This window comes from Choloepus didactylus, chromosome 2, assembly GCF_015220235.1.
Source record: "Choloepus didactylus isolate mChoDid1 chromosome 2, mChoDid1.pri, whole genome shotgun sequence".
Classification (NCBI taxonomy): Eukaryota; Metazoa; Chordata; class Mammalia; order Pilosa; family Megalonychidae; genus Choloepus; species Choloepus didactylus.
The window spans coordinates 25,512,802-25,538,107 of record NC_051308.1 but is presented as its reverse complement, the minus strand read 5'-3'; the positions used below and the strand labels follow the sequence as shown (position 1 = coordinate 25,538,107).

Sequence of the window (25,306 nt, the reverse complement as noted above, 5' to 3'; positions counted from 1 at the left end):
TTTCCTGAATATTTTAAACAAACTCTCATGTGTACGCACATACATTCCATGCAGGTGTGGGGTTAAAATAAATAAATGAATGTACCCCAACACTCCTGAACATACAGGCCAGGAGAGGGCAGCATGCAAATTCCAGAACAGTGATGTCTTCTCTTGCCCATTAGGAGACTAGAATCTTCAAATGGCTAAAAAGTTTCTCTCCACCTTTATGTACCCTCATCCCTTTTAAAAGCATAGAGTCTAGCATCTTCGTTTTGCCAGGAGAAGTAGTGATGTCTGGCAAAATAAGGAGTGTAGTATATTTTAATAGAGAACTCAAGTCCCCTTGCTTTTACTCAGCTTTGCTCTTTGAACATATTCTAGCAGTCTTTATCTTTACCCTGTCAGAAAATGGATAGGTGAAAAAGAAATAGAATAAAGAGGAAAGAAAAAACTAAAGAAGGGGATTTCTTGAGTTGGTTTTCCAGATGAATGTTTATTAGATGCTTTATCAGGAGACCTAGACTTCCTTTTACACATGTCTCAAATGCAAGTTCAGGTCCACGAGGATACATTTCGAACACGGACAATCAATGGTAACTGCAGATTTCTAGCAACTTTGGTTTCAAAAGAGCCAAGTTGGAATAGCTTCTTTTAGAGGTATCCAGAGTCTAAGAAATAAAAAATAAAAACTTTGCATCCACCTGTTAGAACCTGAGAGATGGTTAAACCTAACCCAGAATAAATATCTTGTATAAACTCATGGCTAGTAGGTGTTGCCTTGCACTATTGCTACATTCATGGATGAGTTAGATTCTAGGGATAAACTCTGTGTATAGAAGAAATAATCACCCTTAAAGAGGGCCCCTGTGCTGGTAGCAGTGACTTCTGTGTCATAATATTAGGTAGATTGGAGATTTTAGTTTTCAGGAGCACCCTTGTCTCTCTGCTATCTTTGGTTTAACTGCCCACACAACTCACTACTAAACATGAGGGCCCTAGGAGTAAGTGCCGAGAAGGGTTTTTATAACATCTGAGAGGCCCAGAGCAAAAACCTTCTGAGAGGGAAAGCTGAGGCTATTCCTAAGAGGGAAGAAATCTGAAGAGACATGGGGTTGGGGATGGGTGCGGAGGGGTGAGGAAAGCTATGACATCTGTACAAAGAAAGAGTGGTTCTGAAGTTTATAAACAGTGGACCCTGAAAGCTGAAGACCAAAGGCTCAGCAATTTGTGAGCATAAACAAAGCCTTGAAAGCTCTGATCTCTAATTTTCTCTGGTGCCACTGCACTGTGCTGGGAGGTATGATGTCCTTGAATCAAAACAAAGGTTCTTCTCAAGGACAAAGTAAAGATTCTTTGGTGTCTGGGAGGAAAAGGAGGTCACTGTGTGTCTCCCACATTTTCAACCAGATTACCCTCTGCTGCACTCCCATTTACTATCTGGGACTATATAGTGCCCTGATGCTGTGACAGCTTGAATGAATGTGGGAGAGTCATCCAGGATCACTGTGAAACCAAACACAATACTGTAATTTTAGCAAATAAGAGAGGGAGAGATAAATCCTAGAAGCTGGGAGAAAAAAATTGCAAAATTTATCACCTAAAGTCTAAGACTGAGTCTCCATTGCAATTTTTCAGTTTTTAAAGTTAGCACTTCCCCAATTCCTTTCACACAGTCAGAGAAACCCTAGGATCAATCTCCCTTTTCTAGATTACTTTCCAATAAAGAAATCTTATGGTTGACACGGAAGTCTCCTTGAAGGCCCTTACCTGATTGAGAGGTAAAACAGTGCAAGATCGTAGTATCCTGGCAGATTCAATAACCTCTTAATAAGATCTACATGAGGGTATGTTACACTGAGAAAACATTTCTGAATTATGAATACAAGGGAATTATAAACAAAGAAAATGCATGACTTATGGAAAAATTCTCTCGAAGGAGAGTTTTTGAAGGACGTGACACCAGGAACACAAATATCCCCACACATGACTTTCACGTTACGGATTAGTAATTGTTCCAAGCTAAAATTCCCCTCTCCTATAATTTATTTAAACAGTGAGAGAGGGAAAAAGAGAGAGAGAGAGAACAAATTGAGCAGAGGAACACTTGACTAGCTCATGTGAAATGCTAAGTTGACTTTGTCTAGTACAAACACTATCTGCATTAAAAATATTCTTCAACCTGGTTCTACAGTTGTGACTCCAGAGGCTAGGAGGAGGCTAATCTTCTCAACCATGGAAAACCAGCCACCTTTCTCTGCTTTTCTGCAATTATAACATGAACCCTAGATAATGCATTATATTTTCTAATTATAGTAGCAGCATTTGGGGAAGGTTGATGGATGTGTGATATTGTACCTATAGTTAATAAAAATTCAGCAGACCCATAATGACATTTCCCTACCAACTGCTTTTGCTAGGAATCTAAATTTTATCAAACTTTGGAGCAATCGTTAACCATCTCTTATTAATCATTTCACAGATTAAGATTCATCTAACATTCATTGAATACGTACCATTTGCCAGATTATACTAGACAAATTCATCCATATTATCTTGTTTAATCTTCACCACAACTAGAAGTTTATTTTCTGCAGGTTTTACTGATGAAGAGAATTGATCTCATAATGTTTGATAAGTGACAAAATATTCGTTCATTCAGTCCTACAGGATTGAATTCAACAGATATTCATTGAGACTCTTTGTATAATAATAATAAAATATTATAGTTACTATTGCTAGCATAGTCCTCTGTATTATATTTTTGCTTGCCTTCTTGCATTTGATTACTGTATGTTAGTTATTCATATATGCAAAAACAAACCCAACAAACACTAGCTTTTAGTACTAACCCATCACTAAATAATTGAAATTACACATATGAAAATATATCTTGATTGCTTTATGTTCATTGTCATAGAGGTGCCCCATCTGATAGACTATAAATACCTACTACTTGGGGGCAAGACAGATCTGTGTCAATTTTAGGCCCTCTGCTCAGGGTGTGCCGAGCATCTAAGGGCCACATCCTCTAACATGGAGACCCCACACTTCACTGTTCCTTAGGAAAATTTTGGAATGGTACAAAATATGTAGCTTCCAACAGTCATATACATATGAAAGACTTCAACTTGATGAATAATATGGGAAATACAAATAAGGCATCTTCCGTCTGTGAACAAAGAGCATGTAAGCTTTGGAGGAAGCAGATGAGAAACATCACTTTGTTCCAGAGGGTCAAAGAATATTCAGACTCTTTTGACCTAGAAGAGGATCATCTGGTTATTATGAAAACTTACTAACCTAAGAACCTCAGGATGCTTGGCTTTGCACCTGCTTTCATTTTTCACTTGAAGTGTGACCTTAGGGAAGGCCTCCAAGATATCTTGAGTTCACTCTTTATGATGAGAAGGCTGAAGTGGGTCATTGAGTTTCCAGTCCTAAACATCAGTGCTACACCTTCCTTCTGTGATAATAGCTGGCATTTATTGAAGGATGACTATTTGTTAAACATATTACAGGTTTCATCTAATCTTTACAAAAATCTTAACACATTATTATTCTCATTTAGAGATGAGATAACTAAGGCTTAGAAAGAGCTTTCAAAAAGTCACCCCCACCAAGGAAGTTGCAGAGCCAAGATTCAAACCCAGCTCCTCCATATTTCCCATATATGTTGTGCCTTCCTTCATAAATATGTATTGAGAAGTTATTATGTGCGAGGCACTGTACATAAGGTATAAGGTATAAATCTGGATTATAAGGTATAAAAGTATTTAAGATAGATGGTGTCCCATCCTCAGAGAGCATACAAGCTAGTGGAGAAGACCACAAATAACCCAATAATTATAATGGTATTTGCTGGGTATTATAATACAACATGCTTTGAAAATCTATGGTATTATTTTGCCCTGTTAAATCATTTAACTATATTAGTCTATTCATTATAATAACTCAAATCCATTCTTTACATAATTTCAGATATTTCCCCCTTGAAGTATTATGTGGTTTTAGTCATCCTTGTACAATTATTTTTGCCATATGACTGCATCTTTTATTATATTTTAAGTTCTCTTGATGACAGAAGCCATTTCTTATTCATATTTTTATTTCCCACACAGAACTGGTACTCATTTAACTATATGCTGATCAGAATCTATATATAGATTCTATACTGCATAAGCTGTAGCTGAATCTATTGAGATCCAGCCACAGCTAATTTAGAGAGAGAACAGAGACTCCTGCTAAATCTGCTGAAAAGGACAATCTTCAAACAGCTTCAAGTGCACACATCCATCACAGGCTAAACAAATGACAAATCCAGTCATTTGCCTTGGGGAAAATGTGGCTTTTTAATTCTTTTTGCCTTAAGTTACCTTTTCCTTGTGTTCCCCATTCCTAACTGTTTAAAATGATCATTTCAATAAGAAAGCTCAAACTGTGATTAAATATAAATTATTTCTCTTTTTTTAAAAAAATTACTATTTAGACTTTAAAATACTAAGTAAACCATTTTGACAGATTTTTTTTCCCAAGTGACAATAAAAAACACTTCATATTAGAGGATGCCAAGGTTTTGCTGCAAGTTTATCCTTCATTCCCTCCGGTTATGTGAACTGGTCATAATGTACCGGAACACTTGATAACTTCCTAGGCTTAGCTCTTTTACTTGGAAATTAGCAAATTCTAACACATGCAGCAGAAAGTCATAAGGGTGCTGAAGACTCTGGAGACAATGCGATATTTTTGGCCTGGAAGACTTAATTTAGGAGAAGCAGGAGAGTTTAAGAGGGCGTAATTGCTCTATGTGGTTTCAGAGGGCAGATTTATGAAGGTCCCTAAGAGAAGGGTGCTTTATCATGGTGCTCTGTGAAATTGGATGGGGAAAAATTGCACCTTTATCTTCACTTCCCTATAACTGAAATTTTGCATTTCCTTTCTTTTTAATGTAAAAAACAAAACAAAACACATAGTAGTGGTAGCAGAGCCATGGCTCTGCCACCAATGGAAATCAGAAATATTTTCATATCACATTACAGTTGATACAGATGTCCCAAAATACCACTTACACTTATCACTACTTCAAACTTGTGATAGTTATTATGCCTGTTCCTAGATCTATTATTTAGTGCATTATTAAGAAGACTGTATAGTTCTATATACCCTTTTGCTTTTTTAATATATTGATAACTATGTATGCATATATATGTGTGTGTGTGTGTGTATAGTGTTCTTTGTAATATTATATACTTTCTTAATTTAAAAACATTATTCTGAGCAGTTCTTAAGCTTCATCAAACCTAAAGGTGTCTAAGGGGGAAACGTGTGAAATAAAACCCACTCTATAAGGAAAGTAAATTTGGCTTATTAGTTAGTGACCTTTCTAATGCCTGAAGTTGTACCCAAAATGGCCTGGGCTGTTATGTGAGCCAGTGAAGACTATGCTGGCAAACAGGCAGTTTGGCCCTTGGCAATACAATAGAGGAGATTCATGCATCAGATATGGAGTTGATCTTTGATGTTAACATCCACGTGGCATCCATGTTTAAGACAAAGAGTAGAGGAAAAATAATTCTCTTTCCTCTGTTTGAATTTGCATCCTTTTGAGCAAACTGGTTTCTGTAAGGAGGGAAGAGTCCCTAAGGGCAGGCCTTATGTCACATTTGCATTTGTAACCGGGGAAGTATTGACTAATCAGTAATTATTTGTTGGATGAGGGAATTGGGTGACTCAGGTCCAAGGTGAAGAACAAGTGTGGCTGGTACTTTGATGATTGACCATGCAGTATCAGGGCCTGTCGGCATTAGGCTCCCATTCATAGCTCCATGCTGCATTGTAATTATTTTTTTCATATTCTTTTCTCCTCTGCTGTTCTATGAGCTCTCTAAGGGACCATGGATTTTTTTTGTCTTTATGTTTCTGGTATGTTACACAGTATCTGCAATATGATTTTTAATGTTTGCTGAACAAATGAATGAATAAACATCCTGCCCCCCCCCCCCACTGTTGCAGAGCCAGTGGCCCCATTTTTTAATAGACTAAGGAAAAAGTATAGGATATAATACTTCTGATTTTACTCAATTTAAATATCATTATGCAGTGGGGTTGGGGAGAACATTAATCCATGGCATGATGTTAAATTCTGGGCCACCACATACTAAAGTAAAAACCTCAGAAAAGAATTCTTTTAATGTAAAACAAGGAGCCTCTCTCCTATTCCGCTCAAAAGAGTTGTTGACAGGAGACAGCTTTCGGGATTTCTGGGGCCTTGAAAGGCTCTGATTATTTCTAGGGAGGTAAAGTGTTTTACTTGGGATCTGAGCTGAGAAGGAGTGAACGTCTTCATTATTTCAGGATGCCAAGGTGTTCCTGCGAGTTTATCTTTCATTCCCCCTAAGGTAATAAAACTTGTTTTGGGGGGAGGGGGGCTTTGCTTATGCTGAAAGGGGGAGTGGGGAAAGGAACAAGGGAGGATCTACTGGGCACTTACTATGAATTCCAGGTGTTTTAATATCCAGCACCTCATTAAGTTTTTCTAACAACATCATGCTATAGTCCATATTTTACCAACAAAGAAGTGAGGCTCATTGAGGTCTAGTAAATTTCCTAATCTCACCCAGCCATAAAGTGGCCAGGTGAGCATTCAAGCCAAGGACTTAAGGACTCCAAATAACATTCATTGCATTTTCACTACTACAAAATTCCAAGACGCTGCTTTTCCTCTAATAACTTTTGTTCTTTCTCCTCCTTTGACTTAGCTTTCATGATGGAGACTTGCAAAGAAAACAGTTCAGGTAGATTGTGTTAAGCAGGTAATCAAAACACAGAGTAGGAGTACATTACAGGTTCAAACCATGAAATTTGAAGTCAGATAGACCTGGTTTCACTTCCTATCTGTGTGAGACATTACTTAGTACCAGTAAGCCTTCCCTAAAATAATTAATATAGGGTTGTTTAAGGATTAAATAAGATAATGTGTACATCCCAGGCACAAAAATACAGTCATTATTATTTTTTGCAGGCTTTTGATATAATGAATTGGGGCTAAGAAGCAAAAGTATTCAGAGTTAGTGTGAATATGGTTAAAAGAACATTTATTATTGTGTACGCTTTGGAATTGAGAATTCAAATCCAACTCTGTGAACTAAGATAAAGAAATTGAAGTATTTTGGTCTTAATTTTATCTTTGAAATGGTAATAATAATTATTTGGAGGAAGAGCTAATTAAACACTCTTCACAGAACCATTGATTCATTCAACAAATATATATGGAGCCAGAAATGACTGGGGATCCAAAGATGGACCTTGTTTTCAAGGAGTTTACAGTCATAGGAAGGACAAGACATGCATGTCAATAATAAGAACACAAGGTAAAAACTGGATTAAAATTTGAATTTGTGAAAAATGGACAAATGAGTTGACATGGGTGTTGGAAGAGTAAGACGCTACTTCTTTTGAGCTGACAAATTATGGGAAGATTTCCCAGGGTATGTGATATTGAGCTATTCTTTGAAGTATTACAGTAGTTGTGTTGACTCTGTGAAGATGATCAAAAAGAGAACCCTAAGTCAAGAAAGCTCAGTTAGAATAGGAAGCATGGGCAACTCACAGTGGGCTGGCTCCTCACCTCTTATCCTCCAGTCAGTTTTGAAAAAGAACAATGTGTTCTAACATCTCCAAGAAACCTACTTGTACAGACATGCAGCTGGGAGTCCCCAAATGGTGAGGGCTGTGCTCACACTGGCCTGTGTACCCCAAACCTCAAAGCTGAAATCAGAAGACCTGGGAAGGAGAGGGTACAAGAGGGAAGTGTGTGGCTGAGGTGGTCCCCCCACACCACACACGACAGCTGTGACTTGTGTTGCTGGTCTCAACCACCCTCCCTGAGGAGCTGGCTGTTTCCGTTAGCTCCAGGCTGCAAGCACTTCCTGGTGACCACAACTGTGCCCTTACCCGCTCACCTCCATGGCGTCGAGGAACTTCTGGAAAGGTTTTCTCCCTCCCCCGACAGCATGGCATCTCAGGGCATCAAGGACTGTCTGAAATCAGGTGGTGAATGAAAAATCTAAGATCTCCCATTTTCCTTTCTTCTTAAGAGCTCACGGTTTGGCCCAGGGGAAATTCCATGGGCTTTGGAGTCCAGTTGGACAGATTTAAATCCCAGCCCTGCCACTTGGAAGCTGTGTGGGCCTGAGTGTGTTACTTCACCTTTCTGGGTCTCACTATCATCATCTGAAAAGAGTCGTCATGAGCATTAAATGAGATAACATATGTAATCTAGAGCAAAGTGTCCGGTCCATAGTACATGGTCAAAAATGGAACCACTTACTATTCTCCATTAAACAGTTCTGTGAGGGATGGTGAGAAAACTTCAAAGATCTATTTATTAAAAATCCACTCTTCCTGCATGGCTAAACCCAAACAACCAATTTTGTGATAATCTGATAGCACTCCTGTTGGGCACCCTCACCCCCATGGATGAATTTCTATAGCTTATCTTATCTGTACTAGTCATTGAGCCTTTAATATGTACTTAGCTTTTAGTTACTGAAGTAAATGCCTTATATTCCAGAGTATAAACTCCAGGAAGGAAGGATGCTTCCTGAAGCATTGAATGCCCACGTGTTTATTTTTCACTCAAAAAAATGTTTATTGTGTACCAACTACTTACCAGTCCTGTAGAACAGGCAGCTTTGTAAAGGGGTACTAAGCAGATATACTTGATCCTTATGGAACTTAACGTCTGCTGATGGAGATTGACGTTTAACACAGGACACTCCAACCAAATCAAAAATTACATATTATGGCAAGAACTTTGAAGGAACAGAACTGAATTCTAAGAGAGAAAATAATAGGGAAAGCCTAATTTTGTTTAGAGGTCAGTTAAGGACTCTCTGAGGTGCCAGTGCCATTTAAGATGGAAAATTTAACCAGGAATAACAGTATACAGGAAGAATGTTCCTGGCGGAGGAAACAGCATGTGCCAAGGCCCTAGGGTCTGAAGGTTATTGCTGTTGTTCAAGGAACTTAAGAAAAAGGAAAAGGCCAGGGTGAGGCTGACGCTCAGGTTTCAGGGCGACAGTTGTTGTGGGATGCGGTTGGAGAAGTCGTGGAGGCAGTTTTGAGAAGTCTTCTCACAGTTTCCCCACTGTGCTTAGAACATAGTATCACTCAAAAGAGATTTTAAGCATAAATAAATGAATGAGTGAATGGATGGAAGAATGAAATGATGTCATCATTCTCATTTTGATGGAGAAATTAATAAAGAGCAAAACTGTATTCTCGAGACACAGAATAAATGAGAAAGCATAAACCCCAAGGCCTCCATTCCAGACTTACTGGTACCACATAATGCTTAAGACCTAAATGTAGCTAACAAAATAAAACACACCCTTCAGCACATAATGAAGGCCTGTTACCTTGTAGTAGCAGGTGCTTCACGTAGAACTGCTGTACTTAGGCTTGAACTTTAATGCAGGCTAGTTATTCTCTCCCGATCCTCTGGGGTCCTGTGCTCAAAAGTCTCTAGTAGCAGTCCCCATCAACCATGGATAGAGCTGTGCCCGAGGCTGTTCAATCAATGATTTGCCTTTCCTGCACTGGCCAGTAGTCCCCACTGTCAGCAATTCTTACACTGAATTTTAGAATCAGTAAAGAATTCCTGAGTGCACCTATAAGACCTAATCAAATCAAACAGTGTGCAGCTTTTCATGGTTTCCTTTCTCTCTTCTCCACTCCATGACACACCTGATACATTTGATGGCTTCTAAATCACTGAGTTCAGAGAGTGAAAGAAGTAACTTATTTCTTCTCAATTTACAGATAAGGAAGTGATAGCCCAGAAAGTTATGTGTCATTTTAAGACTACAAGCTATTTCATTGTAGATCTAGAACTAGAACCCAGGTTTCCTTGTTGCCTGTCTATTCCTTATTCTACTATGTCACACTCCCCAGTGAGCTCCTTCAGTAGGCTGAGCCTAAATCAACAGTAGGTGAGGTGTTGTAAGAGAGATTTCACAAACGTCCAAGGTACAGCCTACAGGATGTGTGCCAAAGTGGGGGGAAATTGTTTTGTTTTGGGGACTGTAGAAGGATTTTATATAAATGCAGTAGGGTTTGTTATTGCTGTTGTTTGATTTCTTTTTTTTAATGTACATCAGTTTCGTCTTGCTCTCTGCAATCCTACATAATCACAGAGCTTGAACTCCTCAGGGCTAAGGTCCACTGAAAAGGGCTCAATCATTTCTAGAAGCCCAGAAATGCCTTCAGGTGGTGTGATGGATAAAATAGCAGCTACAGCCTTTGATTCTCCTTCCCAGGTTTCCAAGTGCTAGGGTGCCTTTTGGCTTATCAAAGTAATAGCTGTGACTTCCCTCCGTTTGGATTATGAGGATGGAATGGAGTTAGGATGAATCTTCTTCATGATATACTTGGTCGAATTTTTTTTCTCTCCTCAACACTTGTGTCTTCTCTTGTCCAAATATCCCAGGTGGACTGGATTATTTTTAGTCCTGCTTAGAATTACTTTCACCAGCAAATCCAATCACTTGGTGAGATTCAGGGACAGAAACGAGTCTGGGTGAGGGTCCGTTCTGAACTTTTCCTCTTTGTTTGTCAGAAGAAGGTCACTCCCTGGAGGGAAGCATTTTGCTCTTCCTAAACCAGGCCAGGTTGTCAAGCGTTCCTCTCTCCCTTCCTTTATTTTCTGAGGCTTGGAACCAGACATGTGCACAACCAGAGATCCTAAGTAGACAGACGCCAATAAAGAGTAGGCACCTCCCTCAGTTACTCCTTATTGAATGAATGAATGATTGAATGAATGAATGATTGAATGAGTGGTTCTTATCCATGGCATCCTCAGAGTGGCCTAGAGGAGTGTCAGTGGCCAGGAGGAGTGTTCACTCTGGGGGAAGTATTATCCCTTGCAGTGCCAAGCAGACATTTAATTCCAAAGAGAAAGCAGCAGGGAGTGAAGGAAAAGATCAATCATGGTATGTCCATGGCAGAAAGTCCATAGTGCACAGCTACTTCATTTATGCTTGCTTTCCTACTCCAGTTGAGTTTATATGCCACTGACTTCAACTAATTGGGTCATGGAAGATGAAGCAACTAACTCTTAATAAAAAGATCTTTTTCATCCAAATTTGGAGTGAAACTTGTGAACTCTATTTTTGAAGTTGAGTAAGACAGTATTGCTGATGACTGATGTCTGAATAGAGGCCATATGGATTTGTATAAAGGGAAAGAAAATAATCCTCCATTGTAAAATATCTTTGGTCTTCATAAGGGTGATATGCATCCACATGTTTCCGTCAGGTGGTTTTGCTATAAATGATTATTCTTGGACTAACAGAAAAATTTCCTTTTATAGTGATTGTACATTTTCCCAGATTATCAGTGTAGCATGCAAAATCCCACAACTTCAGAAACTCAAAAGATCAAAGGCAGAGAGGCCAGCCGAGCCTTTAGACTCACCGAACACCAGAACAATAGTTTGGCTACCAAAAAGCCCCTTTAATGACAGCAAGAAAGTGTACTTTCATAATTACCAAACTGCACTGTGAAAATTGATATCCATTTCTAATTCTTGTATTAGATATTCACGTTGCTTCTCAATGGCAGTAAAATTCAGATTGGCTCCATATGATTAAAACTTTGGCCAACTGAGGTTTGAAGCTGTTTAGTCAATATTAACTGCAGTGGTGTTGAACCAATTTTCTGTTTTAAGTGACAGCCAGAACTATCAAATAAACTCAAAAATATTTATTAGGGCAGCTTCTGAATATAGACTATGTTTTCATGACAGGCACTCAAGAAGCTCTCTAAAGGAGTGGGGGAAAGATTTTTTTCCATCTGTGTAACCCCTCAGTTAGCTGGCATAGGATAGATGCCTAGAAAATGTTTTGGCAGTGCGTGAATAAATGTATAACTTACAAATGCATGTGAATTTGAAAGTAAGGATCCCTAATTATTTAAATATAACAGTCACAAATAAAGCCAACAAATTGCCATCAACTTGGAACTTTAGACCTATTTTGTTGGAGTTCTGAGTTGTACATACTCAACACGCATTTATTGAGTGCCTATGGTATGCTGGGCACTGGGACTATAAAAAGGAATAAGATACAGTCCTTGCCCTCAAGCAGCTCCCAGTCCACTCAGAGAAACAAGTATGTGAACAGATAAGAGCAACATTCCATATGAAGGGCTACACCTGAATAAAGTGAAGAAGGAACAGGGCACTATGGGAATTGGAACCGAAACTTTGCTTGGTAGGGATTGTGAAGCACACATCCAGCTGAAGGAGGCGTTATGTTCAGCTGTTTATGACTCTCACACAGCATCTTTTTAACTGTTTCGTTTTTTTGTGTGTTACAGTGCAGCAGGTAGACTATCAATTTTTTTCCAGTTCCTTGAAGTCTAAGTGAATACATGCAGTTTGTGACATCTAAAATTCCTGCCGATTTGCCACACTGTGGCTTAGGGGTCTCCTTTGGCTCTCTGCTCCCCGGAAGCTCTGGGTTCTGGGTTTTCCTGCACACCAGAGACAGTGGTCACATTCTTGGCATTTTTCCCATAGAATCATAGCCATAATCATAAAAAAAGGGGATTACTAGAATCCAAGCAAGCCACACTCAGGTGTAGTTCTTTGGAAAAATTTGATCTAAGGAGGGGAATTCACCACAGTAGAGTAGTAATACTCTGTTTCTGGTTTCATATCTGGTGTTGGTTGAATTTCAGTTCATGAGAAGGAATAACAGAACAGGCTTTTACTTTCCAGCCTTTATTTACTTGTACTCTGGCCAGAATTCTGGATGGAGAAAGTGAATATCAAAAGGTCAGATCCTTTTCTTTATTTTTTTTTCTTTTCCCCAAGTACGCATAAAGAGATAACCAAATGTTTGTTTTTTACTATCAGAGCCTCAGTTTGGGTACGTCTACGTGACTAGAGGCAGCTGAATTGAAATCCTGTTTCATAACAGAGGCTTACCTGGAGTGATCTAAATTGTTCTCAGAAGCCTTAGATGACATTAAAAATAGATGCAGTCACCTTGTTATATCGGATACACACAGACACAAATGACCTTTGATAAGCAGTAATTGGGGAAAGAGAAGGTTAAGTGATTTCTCTATAGTTTTTTTATTTTCTTTGTTTCCCTCTGGAAAATTACAATGTATCTCTCAAACATTGAATATTCAAGTTTTCCCTGCATAACAAATAGTATATGAGATGATTGTCTATATTCAGGGTTTTACCTTATGTTTAAACAAAGGACATATCCATCTCCCAAATGAATTCAGGAATGTCAATGGTACAATACTAATAATGATGATAAAATATCTCTCATCTATCTATCATTCAGTGAGCCCATACAGAGGTAGAATAACCTAATAATAACTGTTATTATAGTAGCCACCATTTATTTTATGCCAAGGACTCAGTTAAATCTTCTATGTGCCTTAAGCCTTCACAACAATCCTATGAAAGGAGCATGTTATACCTGTTCCCCAGTGGTCAGAGAGTCAAGTTATTTCCCCTTGAGCAATATTTATGTCCTGTGCCTATCTTCCTCCAAACCTTTACTCTTAACCTTCATGCTAGACTATGACCTGGACCTTTTATAAGGTGTTTTACAAACATTTAATTCTCAAAGCAGTGCTAAGACTCAGGTTTTATTATTATCCCATTCATACAAATGAGGGCCCAAAGCTGCACTGCCAATAAACAAGGAGCCAGAATTCAGACCCAACTCTGCCTGACTCTAAAGCCCATGCTTTTCTCCCATTCCATATGCCCCTTCCAGAGGTGCTCCAAGAGGTTAGCCTCATCCCCAGACTGCTGGCGCAGTGGGCATTCTAGTAACTGATATTCCCTTAACAGGGAACACCACCTTCTATTCCATGACTTGGATATGACTTGAAAAAAAAGTATCACCATGATATATGATGATTGTCCCAAAGAACTCTGGACACCAAGGTCTGTAAGGGAGCACAGAGGGAGGAGGGCACAGGGAGGAGGCTGCATGGGGAGAGAATGGGGGCACAACGCTGACAGAGCAGAAGAGAGGAAGAAAAGGAGACTGAAGTTTAATGATGAAAATATTGACATTACCATTTTGCTAAAGGTTAACTCAATGTACCACATTGCTTGGTATTAAAAAAAAAAAAAAAAAAAAAAAGACAACGACTCTGGGCTAAGTTTTTTCTTTGAATTTCTCTGCTTTATTTTCCAGGAGAAGACAGTACTTATAAGTAGATATGAAGCCAAACTTAACTTCAGTTTTTTCTTGGGTCTTGTTCTTATATTTTGTTTTGAAACGATTATTAAGTTCCTCAGTTTTCTACCGTGAAGTTACTCCACCACACCTTCCACATGGTCAAAACAGCGTCCCAGTCCAATTTTCCTGTCTTCTAAGATCCATAGCCAGTACTCTTCCTTAGTTTATTTCCAGGTTAAAGGAGAACAAAGAATGAACCAATTGTCACCCATTCATTCTTTTATCACCTTTTTATTGAGCACTTTCTCAGTACACAGGAATTCCAATTCATGCAGCCACTGGTATGTACATTGTGCAGTGAGGAACTTAATTGGAATAAAGCTGATGAGATTCCTCTAAAAACTAGGATGACCATAAAATATATCGTCCAAATGGGAACACTTTTCAGAGTGGAAGAGAACACTGTAATAATTACACCAGAACAGGCAAAGGCTGGGCCATTGCAGGGCAAACAAGGGTGTGGGGAAATAGTGCAGTCTAATGCACTAAGATAGTGTCAGCTCTTTCAGGTAGCCTAGACCTTGCAAATCAAATACATCATCTAACAGACACTGAGAACAATCACATGTATTCTTTTACAAGCACTGAGTACCACCCGTGTGTCTTGACTAGGCTAAGCACTATAAAGAATTCATCAGTGAAGCTCACAGTCTAGTGAAGAAAGATACATACATGACTGACATTCATAATATTAGCGATGCTAACTAACATGTTTTAAGATCTTTCCATCTGACACCGATTCTGTCAATTGCCTTTCTTCACTGTCTCATTCACCCTTCACCTCATGCCATGAAGTAGGTAGTGTAATTGAACTCGGGTTCCCAGGAAACTGAGACTCAGACAGGTGGACTTGTGCAATGTCTCACAACTGATAACTGGTGGAAACAGATTCAGACTTCAGTGTGGGTGGTTTCAAAGCCTGAGATCTTAGCCACCATGCTTGACTGCTTCCCTGTAGACGACTCTAAGAAATATGATGTGGTGGAGGTGGGAGCCAAGAAGTCTCTTACTAATTCCAGTGGTGCATGGGGAGCACCAGAGGAAGGGAAGCTTCCCAAGGGAGGTGACATTTGGGATGGGCCATAAAGAACCTGTAGAATTTTATCAGGGAGCAGAGGAGTGGGGTGGAGACATTCCAGGCGAAAGGCCAAGCCTCACACCACAGTGTGGGGGTCGGGGGAGGACATTTACAAACCAATGTGTAAGGGCAGGCGATGGAACCTGCATATTGAACATTACCACTCTCTACAATAGGAAAGCGAGAGAGGGCTCAAAGTTGATAACATTTTGGAGGCACATAAATAAAGGACCACAGGCAGAGCCGCGTGCTAGATCAGGGTCAGCAGTTAAAGCCTGAGCTACATATAGCTCTGCCCCACCCCCCACTCTGCCCTGAGCTCATTCTTCCTCATGATGATTGACTCAAAATATAATGCTATCTCTGGGATGTAGCCTCAATCACATTTTAGAATTTTTGTAGGATTTCCACAGGAAGCATCAAATGACGATATAAATTAAAAAAGAAAAGATTTTATCAGTTGACGTTCCACCTAAGTGAATTCTGAAGATAACTAAAATGGATCATTTTAACTGCTCTTTTTATTTTTTAAGTTTAAATCACTTTTTGCTGGAAATAGTTTCAAAAGTAGTGTTTATTTCCCTGTCCTAATAAACACAGCGTACTAAATATGATATAACTCTCCTGCATAAATCGTCATCACCTTAAGAAGATCAACTACTCTCCTTTAGGCCCTCATGTTTTATTGAGATGCAAGTTTATTTATTTTGTTTGATAAACATGTACAGAGTGCCTGCTATGGGCCAGATGCCATTCTAAATGCTTTACAGTTATGTCACAATACTCTTAGGAGGCTAAGCCATTTCTCATCTGTATGTTCTAAGCTAAATCCCTATGCTTTTTCCTCCCTGCAATGCAGATATTTCTCAGTCTGATTCTTACTATGGTGAATTTGCTTTATTAGCAATACAAAACCAAATAACTGAGCTTATTAACGTTAAGTATGAAATAAAAGTTTAAAAGGTGGTGGGGAGAATAATAGGTATAGAGAGTAGTGTTCTAGAAAAATGTGTGAGCTTTTGTGGACATGTGTCACCTGTTTTAGTTATTCAGAGACCCTTTTGGCTTGGTTTCCAGGTCTTGACTGTGTTCAAAAATGGCCAATAAATGTTTAGGTATACGAGGAGCTACTTTAATGGTACTGCTCTAGGAAATATAAACTTTAAAGTTCATTCAGAGCTATGGGTGCTATTGACCTTTTGCAGAACCCTGGGCAATTGAAATATATCCTTTGAGTTGTCTCAACTTTGAAGAGGTGAGAATGAGTTTTATTACATTACAGAGCTATGGTAAGAAATGATGTTTTTGAGGATGAAGAAGCTCACCATGATGAACAAAAGTAACCCTTCCCCAAAATATTCAAAGGGCCACTGCTATGATGGTATCTTATTATGTCCACTGGCACAAGAAGAATGGTTATAAGACAATCTCCTTCCACATGAAATTGGCTTACAAATGAATTGTGGTTTAAAGTTCTAATTGCATTTCACTCCAGAAAAAATGGGATGCGTTTATTAGTATAATTTCATTCATCTTTCAGGTACAAATTTAATTTGAGAAGTAGTTACACATAAAACCTACATACCTTTATGTCCTGGTACTTTAGTTAGAGGCATTTTTGGTTCAAATACCAGGAAGAAGTATCTGTCAGCTATAGCTTCAGCCTTTAGAATTCTTCCAGCTGTAGCCTGGACTGAAGAATATGAAAGGTTCCCACTTTTATATCCTTGGAACAAGACTGAAATTTTATAGCCAGTTGTAGAACCATGGTCTGAAAAACCTATTCAAACATTTCAAATATGAACTTCATCATACGGTAGAATTCAGAGTCATTTATTTTCTATCAAAAGCATCATAAACAGCTCCATACCTTGTAGTAAATCAGGAAACCATATTGCCAGGGAAGGTACCGAGCCCAGTAGTCTGGCTGCTGGAGTGCTTTCAAAAGCTGCTGGATGACCTCCAAGGCCCCTTCTGCTTCAGAAAACTCCCTTTCTTTTCAGTAAGTCATGACTTATGGCTGGGTCTCGGGCAATCCAATCCATGGCCATCTGCAAAAGAGCAATCCATTTCCAGATCATTAGGAAAATTACCAAGCCTAGCACTTAGTCAAAGTGATGGCCATAAAAAGTTGGAGGTGGGAGATGTAGGGAAGGAGGCACAAACATATTAAGAGGAAACTCCATCTAGAAATGATGCTTCAATTAACATGGCCAAATAATGAATGCAAAAGATTTAAGGTACACTGCACGCATGTACCAATAAGTTCCAGAGTCCTTGATACAAACTTCCATCACCAGACACTTGTTTGGATACATCTCTATCAGTGTGACATCTTCCATTTTCCTACCAACATGAATTCTACTTCAGTCAACACGTATTTATTGAGCACCTCGTATGTGTGAGGCACTCTGCCAAGCTCTTGGATTATGCTGAAGGACCATGACCATATGATCCAAGCCATCATGGAACCAATTACAGTGGCAGAGAGTGAAAAATAAACGAATAAATAGCAAGCAATTGCATTACTTGCTCTGCAGAAAATAGCATGAGTGGTACTTGAGAATGGACAAGCAGGTAAATTTCCTTTGAGGTAATGTCAATTAAGAAGCAACAAGGTGTGATAGAGGCTAGGGAAGCACACCCCAGGAAAGGGAGCAAAAAGTGCAAAAAGCCCTGGGCCAGGAAAGAGCAGGACCAGGTGTTTTCTAGGAACTGTCAGAAGGTAAGTGTGTCAGAACTTAGTGTGAAATGGCAATGGCACATTTCAGGTGGAGAAGCAGGCCAGGACCAGATAATATACAGTGTCATAAGCCATGTTAAAGAGCTTGGATTTTATTCTGTGTGAATTCTTACTACATATTTATTCTATATATATTTTTAGAAAGCTAAATACAACAGAGTGAGCAGCATCTAATAATTAAGAAATGTTGCTTCAGATAAATATCCTTAAAATTCAGATATAATGACACTTTCCTGCTGCCCGATCTCTGATGGCTACCCACTGTTCACCAAATAGAATCTAAACTTCTAGGCATCACAGGGAATGTCCTTCACCATCTAACTTTTCAACAGCCCCTGTGTGCCCTGTGAGCCACTCATCCCATGTCACTGGACATTTTCTGAATAAACACTTCATTTTCATTGCTCCTGCTGCCACTTTTTCCTCCCCATTCCCTGCCAAATCCGCATGTTGAAATTCTACCCATCCTTCCAGCTTAAATGCCACCTGTTCCATCAAGTCTTCCCTTCTCCTTTGCCAGAATTCACCTTTCCTTCCTCTGTCCTCCCAAAGGGCTTTGCACCTCTCTTAGAGTGTTTACCACATTCTGCCATGAACTATGACTACTTATGCACATCAGTCTCCCCACTTAATACAGCCTACTAAAGTTCAGCTTGGTGGCAAGTATAAGTTTATGACCCCATATAGTGCCTAGAAGAGACCAATCCACCTTAGGTGCCAAAGAAAGTGAAAGTGTGGAAAAGTAACATAAAAAAAGAGGAAAGATGGAAAGCAGGATCAGGCATGAGACATAGCTATTAAACAAACAACTGCTTTGAAAAACCTTTGATTGTGCCGTATTTCCAGGTTTAGGCTTCCTAAAAATCAATTCTGGCAACATATTCATTCCAAGTCAACCTCACTTTCAGCAGATAAGTATTACTTTGTAGAGGTACAATTATCTAATGGAGCTAGTCAGAAATCATAGGTTCTGGTACTGGCTGTGCTTTGATTTAGCTGCATGCACAAAAGTCAAGGGTCTCCAATGTTCCCATATGAAAAATGAAGCTGACGTTAACTGCTCTGCTTCTCTGTGAATGCCTCGAAGTAAGATGTAAAGTAAGGCTACCTGAAGTAAGAAGAGTACTTCCATTTGATGATAATGAATTCCTACAATACCCCCGCAATAACAAATAGGCCACACCATCAGAAGTACTGCTGTTGAAGTAACCATAACAGGTGTCTTAGTTTGGGTATCCCTGTTGCAGATACTGAGCCAAGGAACCAAGTGCAAGCAGTATATTTGAGAAGTGCAATGAACATGGGCAGTTGGAGAGAAGTGATCAGTGAAGGGAAGGCAGCCAATACGGGGGCATTCTAAGTCAGCAGTCATAGCAGGCAAATGGATCTTAATCCAGTAGGACAACACTGGAAAACAGTGCAAAACACACACCTGGGGATTATCCTGGCCTAGACAGTTATACCCCCACACCTGTCAATCATTGCTTAAGGATCACCCTGGGAACATTAATTCCCAGGCACTTCCAGCTTCCTGTGCATGCAGGCACAGTAGGTTCTGTCTGGCAGTTGGAGAATGGCTGCCTATCAAAGTTGAAGGTGCTGGCCCTTGGAGGCAGGTTGGTGTGCACACAAGTGGTAAGGAGAAGGAGGGAATAGGGGCAGAGCTCCAACAGCTTCTGCTCCAGCAGGCCTCCATATGAGGTTAAAGATAAGAAATTAGACAAAGCCTGGATTGTCTATCTCTACCTAAGTGGATTCAAAGTTAAGATCCTATCTAGCATGGGTAGGGCATTTTTTCACAATAGATTAAAAAATTAAGAATTTTGCAGTCTATCCAGACTGATAAGCATGCCACTCATAATAGTATATTTCAACCTAATCTAAATTGAGCATCACTAAATTATATCCACACAGTGCCACATAATGCAGCTAGCTAATTAGGAGAATGCATTAAAGTATATTTCTTTACATGGAAAAGTGCTAAGGAAAGTGAAAACACAAGTTTAAATATTTTGAACAAAAGCAAGTATATATAAGTATACATAAAATTCTGCAAGTATATATAAGTATACATAAAATTTAGCACAATGTAAATTTTAACAGGGGTTATGTTTGAGGGGTAGACTACTCAGAGATTTTAATTTTCTGCCTATCTGTATTTTCTTGTTTTTCTCTAATAGACCTGTATAACTCAAGAAGACAACTTCAACATAGGAAATAATAATCAGACCCAAGAATAGAATCAGTCGAATAACCAGACTAAAAAGTAAAATCAATTTGATCCAGAAATGTCTATAGCATGTGTCACATACATGTCCAAAACTTCTCCACTGTTCGCTTTGGTCACAGATGCGTATTAAGTCCTTTCCTCACCTTGCAGCTGTCTCTGATTTTCCCAGTTTAATCCACTTTCAGTAGAAAAGAGCCCTGACTAAAACCTGGAAAGGTATTTTCAAATATAAAACTTCTCTACCAGAGACATCTTAAGTAGAGACTGGGTAAAGAGCTGAGATAAATGTTCTTTCAGATCCCTTTGAAAGAAGCAAGACAGGCACTTCCATAATTCTGTATTCTCAGTATTCAGAATGACTGACTGTAATTCTGTATTCTCTATAGAAAATCACAGTGAACATGCAGAGTTTGGTTATTTGTTGTTTTTTTTTTTGGGGGGGGGGAGGTTGGGGGCATATTCCATGAAGTCTCACCAGCCCCTTCTTCCTGGGTGCACCTCATTCCCTTTACACAACTGGGTAACTGTATAAGCAATTGGGTACTGCGTATCTTCGCTGCTAATAAGCATAGCCCTGGACAAGTTTCTGCACTTGAAGAATTCACTAAAAACTGTAAGGGGATAAGTTAGAGGGAGAACTATTTTTTTAAGTTCCCTTAGTGAGGCACCTCTCTAAAAATGTATCTGTTCTTCACAGAGAAAGGAGTCAGCATCCATTTCTGCTAAAATGTGATCATGAGAAAGTCAAATTAGATTAATTACCTGGAATAAAAATGGACTTGTATTTTTGCTAGTAATGGATTTCTAGTCCAGGGAGCTTTACAAGTATTAATAGCATGCTAGTTCTTGGCAGAGGATAGTCATTAGTGCGCAAGTAATTCTATCCTCTAGAGATGATTTAGCTTTGCCACTATGCAGTAATCTTTGTCTTTATGTTGTGTTGAGGCAGAGAAAATTATTCCTTAAATCTGCCTGTGAAGTGTAACAGTTTCTGGGGTAAGTCAGTGAGAGGGCTTTCCTGCTCTAATTGTATGTGGTTGTTTTTTTTGTTTTGTTTTGTTTTGTTTTAGTGTGGGTTCTGAATTAAAAATAGTAAAATCCTTTTAAACCTCATTTTGAGGACCCAAGTGGGAAAATTGTTCTGAAAAGTTGTTCATTAGATGCAAATTCCTTTTAAATGTGCAAGCTTCCTTCCCCTAGTATTCTTAGCTCAGTGATGTTCAAAACAAGAACTGGCCTTATTCATTCATGGATAGAGTAGGTTACTATGAATCCATGGCCAATTTTTAAGGATCCTCCACCAGCTAGGAACTTTGTTTTTTAAGCAAGAGACTGCCATCTTTATCAAGTACATCTCTTCTGGGAGAAATAACAGTTTTTAATCTGTTTAATGCCAGTCATTCCATGCTAAGGTTTTAACCCTTTGGGCACAGCAGAGTTACAGATGGCAATAACAGTAACAGGTGAAAAATTTAAAAAGGCTCTCACTCCCTGCATTTGCACGATCCTAAGAGTGTGTGCCCTCTTCATTTTGCACCCCGTGCACCTCTCTTCCTTCACCCTAGTCCTGCCCCTGACATGTAGGTTGTGATTACATAGTGTACAAAGCACTCTGACCATACCATCTAATTCGATTCTCCCTACAGCCTTATGAAATAGAGCAAATATGATGACCTCCCCTCCAAATTAATAAGGAATCTGAATATTCAGATGAAAATATTGCAGTAAATAGACGGGCTGGAACTGAGAGCTTAATTGTAATGCCATGCTGTGTCTCTACTAAGCCATGTTCTTTTTATCCAAATGGAAGGAAAATCACAAAAATGGGAGGGAATGGAAAGAAAGGATAGCAGTAATGACAAGCACTGCATTCATTTTTGTTCCATTCATTTATGGAGAAGGGGACAGCCAAGTCTCTAAAGGATTCAGCAAGCAGAGGGCAGCTTCAGAAATAGACATGACATGGAATCAAAAGGAGATGAGCAAGTTCAAGAGAGAAAGTGGGTGGTAGGGAAGAGAAGAAGGTGAATTAGAAACTAGAATTGATGTAAAGCATGTTTGACCATGAAAGCAAAATTATAGAAGACAATGCAAGCCTTTTTGGATGAATTGAGCACTTCCCCTGAAAGAGGCACTGGCCCACAAGTGTTATTTGGTGTCATCAAATATACGGAAAGCTTTCGCTAGATTGCTCCCAGGAACAAAGTATGATTAAATAGGGAAACTGGCAACTTCTCATTAGCTATTTGTCACAACCTTGTATTTTTACTGTGATTGGACTCTTTTGATATTTTCTCAGACCAAACATATTCTTATGCTGTTTTGTCCCTTTTTCCTCTACGAGATTCATGCATACTATGCCAGATAAGCAACATTTTCAACAATTAAAGATTTTTCCCGAAGTGTCACATTCCAGAAATTGTACTTTCAACTAGTGATTCAATGTAATTATAGATTACAAGGCAATGAACAGGTACCTACAGGAAATTATTTTTTAAGACTCACCCAGGCAAAACGAATCCTAAATTCCCATGAAGGAAAATTGTCATCACCATCTAAATGAGAAGGTGTGGTAAGAAGGAGAAAGAAAATACACAAGTTTTAGTTAAGCTAATCTAATATGGAAAAAAAAAATCAGCAATGGAATCCAGATATAGTCTTCTGAGAATTACATTTTCCTAGATGGTATATACCCTTTGGAATTCAAGAGCTATATTCTTTCAAAAGAAATTGCTCTTTGAATAATAAAGGATCAATATATATATATATATATATATATATAACAGATTTCTTAATAAAGTTATTATTCAAATCAGGGCAATAAGAATCCAACATGAGTAATTCTTATAATGAATTATAGCAGTGGTTCTCAAAGTGTGGTTCCCTGACCTGTAGCATCAGCATCACCTGAAAATCTGTTAGAAAGGCAAATTCTCAGGCCCCAGTCCAGATCTCTTGAATCAGAAACTCTGATGGTGGAGCCCAGCAATCTGTACTTTAATAAGCCCTCCAAGTGATTCTGATGCAGGCTTAAATTTGAGATCCACTGTATTACAAAATCTCCTTGCTGACTCCAAACAGAAAACTGTGTAGAAGAGCAGAAAACTGTGTTGGAGAGTTTCCAACTTACTAATATAAATACTTCATTTGTAATATCACTGAAATCAAATTCTCTATTAGTGTATTCAGTAATCAATATCTCTTTAAATAAAAAAGGTCAGAATATCTGTATTGAATCTATCATGCTAGAACCCCCATTCAGAAAACAGCTAGATATATGTAAATTGTCAGGCACAGAAAAGCTTAATTCCAAGTGCAGAGAAAGTCTAATTCTTAATTAAAAGAACATTTCATACTAAAGCAGTCTTCCTGAGTTCTAAAGCAATAAAATTCAGAAAAATAATTGATTTTAAATAAAAATTACATATTTTATAATTAAATTTAACTAAAATCTTATTAGTTTTAAACATAATTTTAATAACATTTTTATGAAGCTATAAACTCTATTTAGGCTTTTAGAGAGGTATCATACTTAAAAGTTTGGACTTAATAATAATAGCTACAATCTATTGAGAACTTACCACATATCAGGCCTTGCTGATCTTCATAGCAATGATAAGAGACGGGCACTATTACTACAGATGGCAATGGAGACACAGAGAGGTTAAGTAACTAGCTCAATATCACACAGCTACTGAATGACCAAGCTGGGTTACAAATTCAGGCTGTTTAACTCCAGAGCACATGCTCGTAAGTAATAGCTTACACCCTCCAATATTCCAATGTCTTAAATATAAATGTTTATGAAAGATAGACAATATCTTGTATATATTAGAGCTAAATTTGTATAGAAGGTAATGTTTGCAGTAGTATTAGCAAGTGAAGACAAGTGTCCCCGTAAACTCTTATTCAAAGCAAGTTATCAGTTATTTAAACAAGAACTTACAACTTGACCAGGCACATCTCCAATTGAAAACATTGGTATGAAGAGAAAAACTCATAGAAATTCAAACAGTTCTTATTTTCAACAAGCTGATAACAGAAATTTAACAAAATTCTAATTCATCCTCCCTGTATACATATTACTATGAAATAATTTATCATTGATAAGTCTTTTTTATGTTTTAGAGTTGCCCCAGTTTCAGTATCCTGGAGGAGAGGAAAGAGTATATGTATATTTCTAAAGCTGTGATGGCTTTATATTTATTTGAGTGTCATGAGAGCAAACAAGCCACATGTAGCTGACACCCACCTGCTTTACTTTTATGCCTGCTAACACCACATATAAGGGTATGAGCTCAAGGCGGAATTTTGAGCAAAGTGATTGATGTATCATTTCCCAAGTACATCTTTTATCCTTTGATCTCTGTCTTACTCCTCATGATTCACCCATCCCCAGAAATGACCTCTTTTTCTAATTTTACTTGTCAACTGAAATTCTAACCAAATGATGTGCCGTCATGGTCTGCGATGAGCCTTTCCTGATGACCCCAGACAAAACAGTATCTGAACGTCTTTAGCATTTCCTACTGCTCACATGACATAAATATTATAGCTACTCATGGAGATATCAACATCCTTACAAGACTGTGATTTCATTGAGGGAAGAAACCATGTCTTAAACACTTTGGTGTTGTCCATAACTCCTACCACAACATCTTGCTCATAAAAATAACAGTGCTTTGCTTAGGCATAACAGTTTGCAATGTGCTTTCACCAAAAATCTCGTTTTATCCTTACATCTATCCTTACGAAGGTATGATTATTATCCCCTTGTTATACATGCAGAATCCAAGAGTAAGATCAAGAAAGTGTTTTGCTTGATCACTCTGGGTCTTCTGAATCCAAAATTTGTCCTGCTTCAGAAAAAAAGTGAACTAATCAGTTCTGGGCAGAGGCAAAGATCCTGTTGCAAAGTTGATATCACAGCCGTCCATGGCTTCCCCTCAACTTTCTAAACTTCTCCACAGACAGGGTGTTGGGGAGAATGGGTTATG

The 25,306-nt window shown here is 38.6% G+C and overlaps 1 protein-coding gene and 1 long non-coding RNA gene across 2 annotated transcripts in view; one reads left to right on the top strand and one right to left on the bottom strand.

Annotated features, from left to right (window-relative positions):
• The window catches only part of GREM2 (gremlin 2, DAN family BMP antagonist), a 116,895-nt gene that overhangs the window by 3,074 nt on the left and 88,515 nt on the right, over nucleotides 1-25,306 (top strand). The gene's annotated exons all lie outside the window — the stretch shown is intronic.
• Nucleotides 414-24,077, bottom strand: LOC119523196. The gene is made up of 6 exons (XR_005214604.1): nucleotides 23,891-24,077; nucleotides 22,815-22,864; nucleotides 17,207-17,387; nucleotides 16,922-17,116; nucleotides 2,496-2,643; nucleotides 414-650 (listed from the first exon to the last, which is right to left on the bottom strand). It is a non-coding gene; the product is annotated as an uncharacterized LOC119523196 (long non-coding RNA).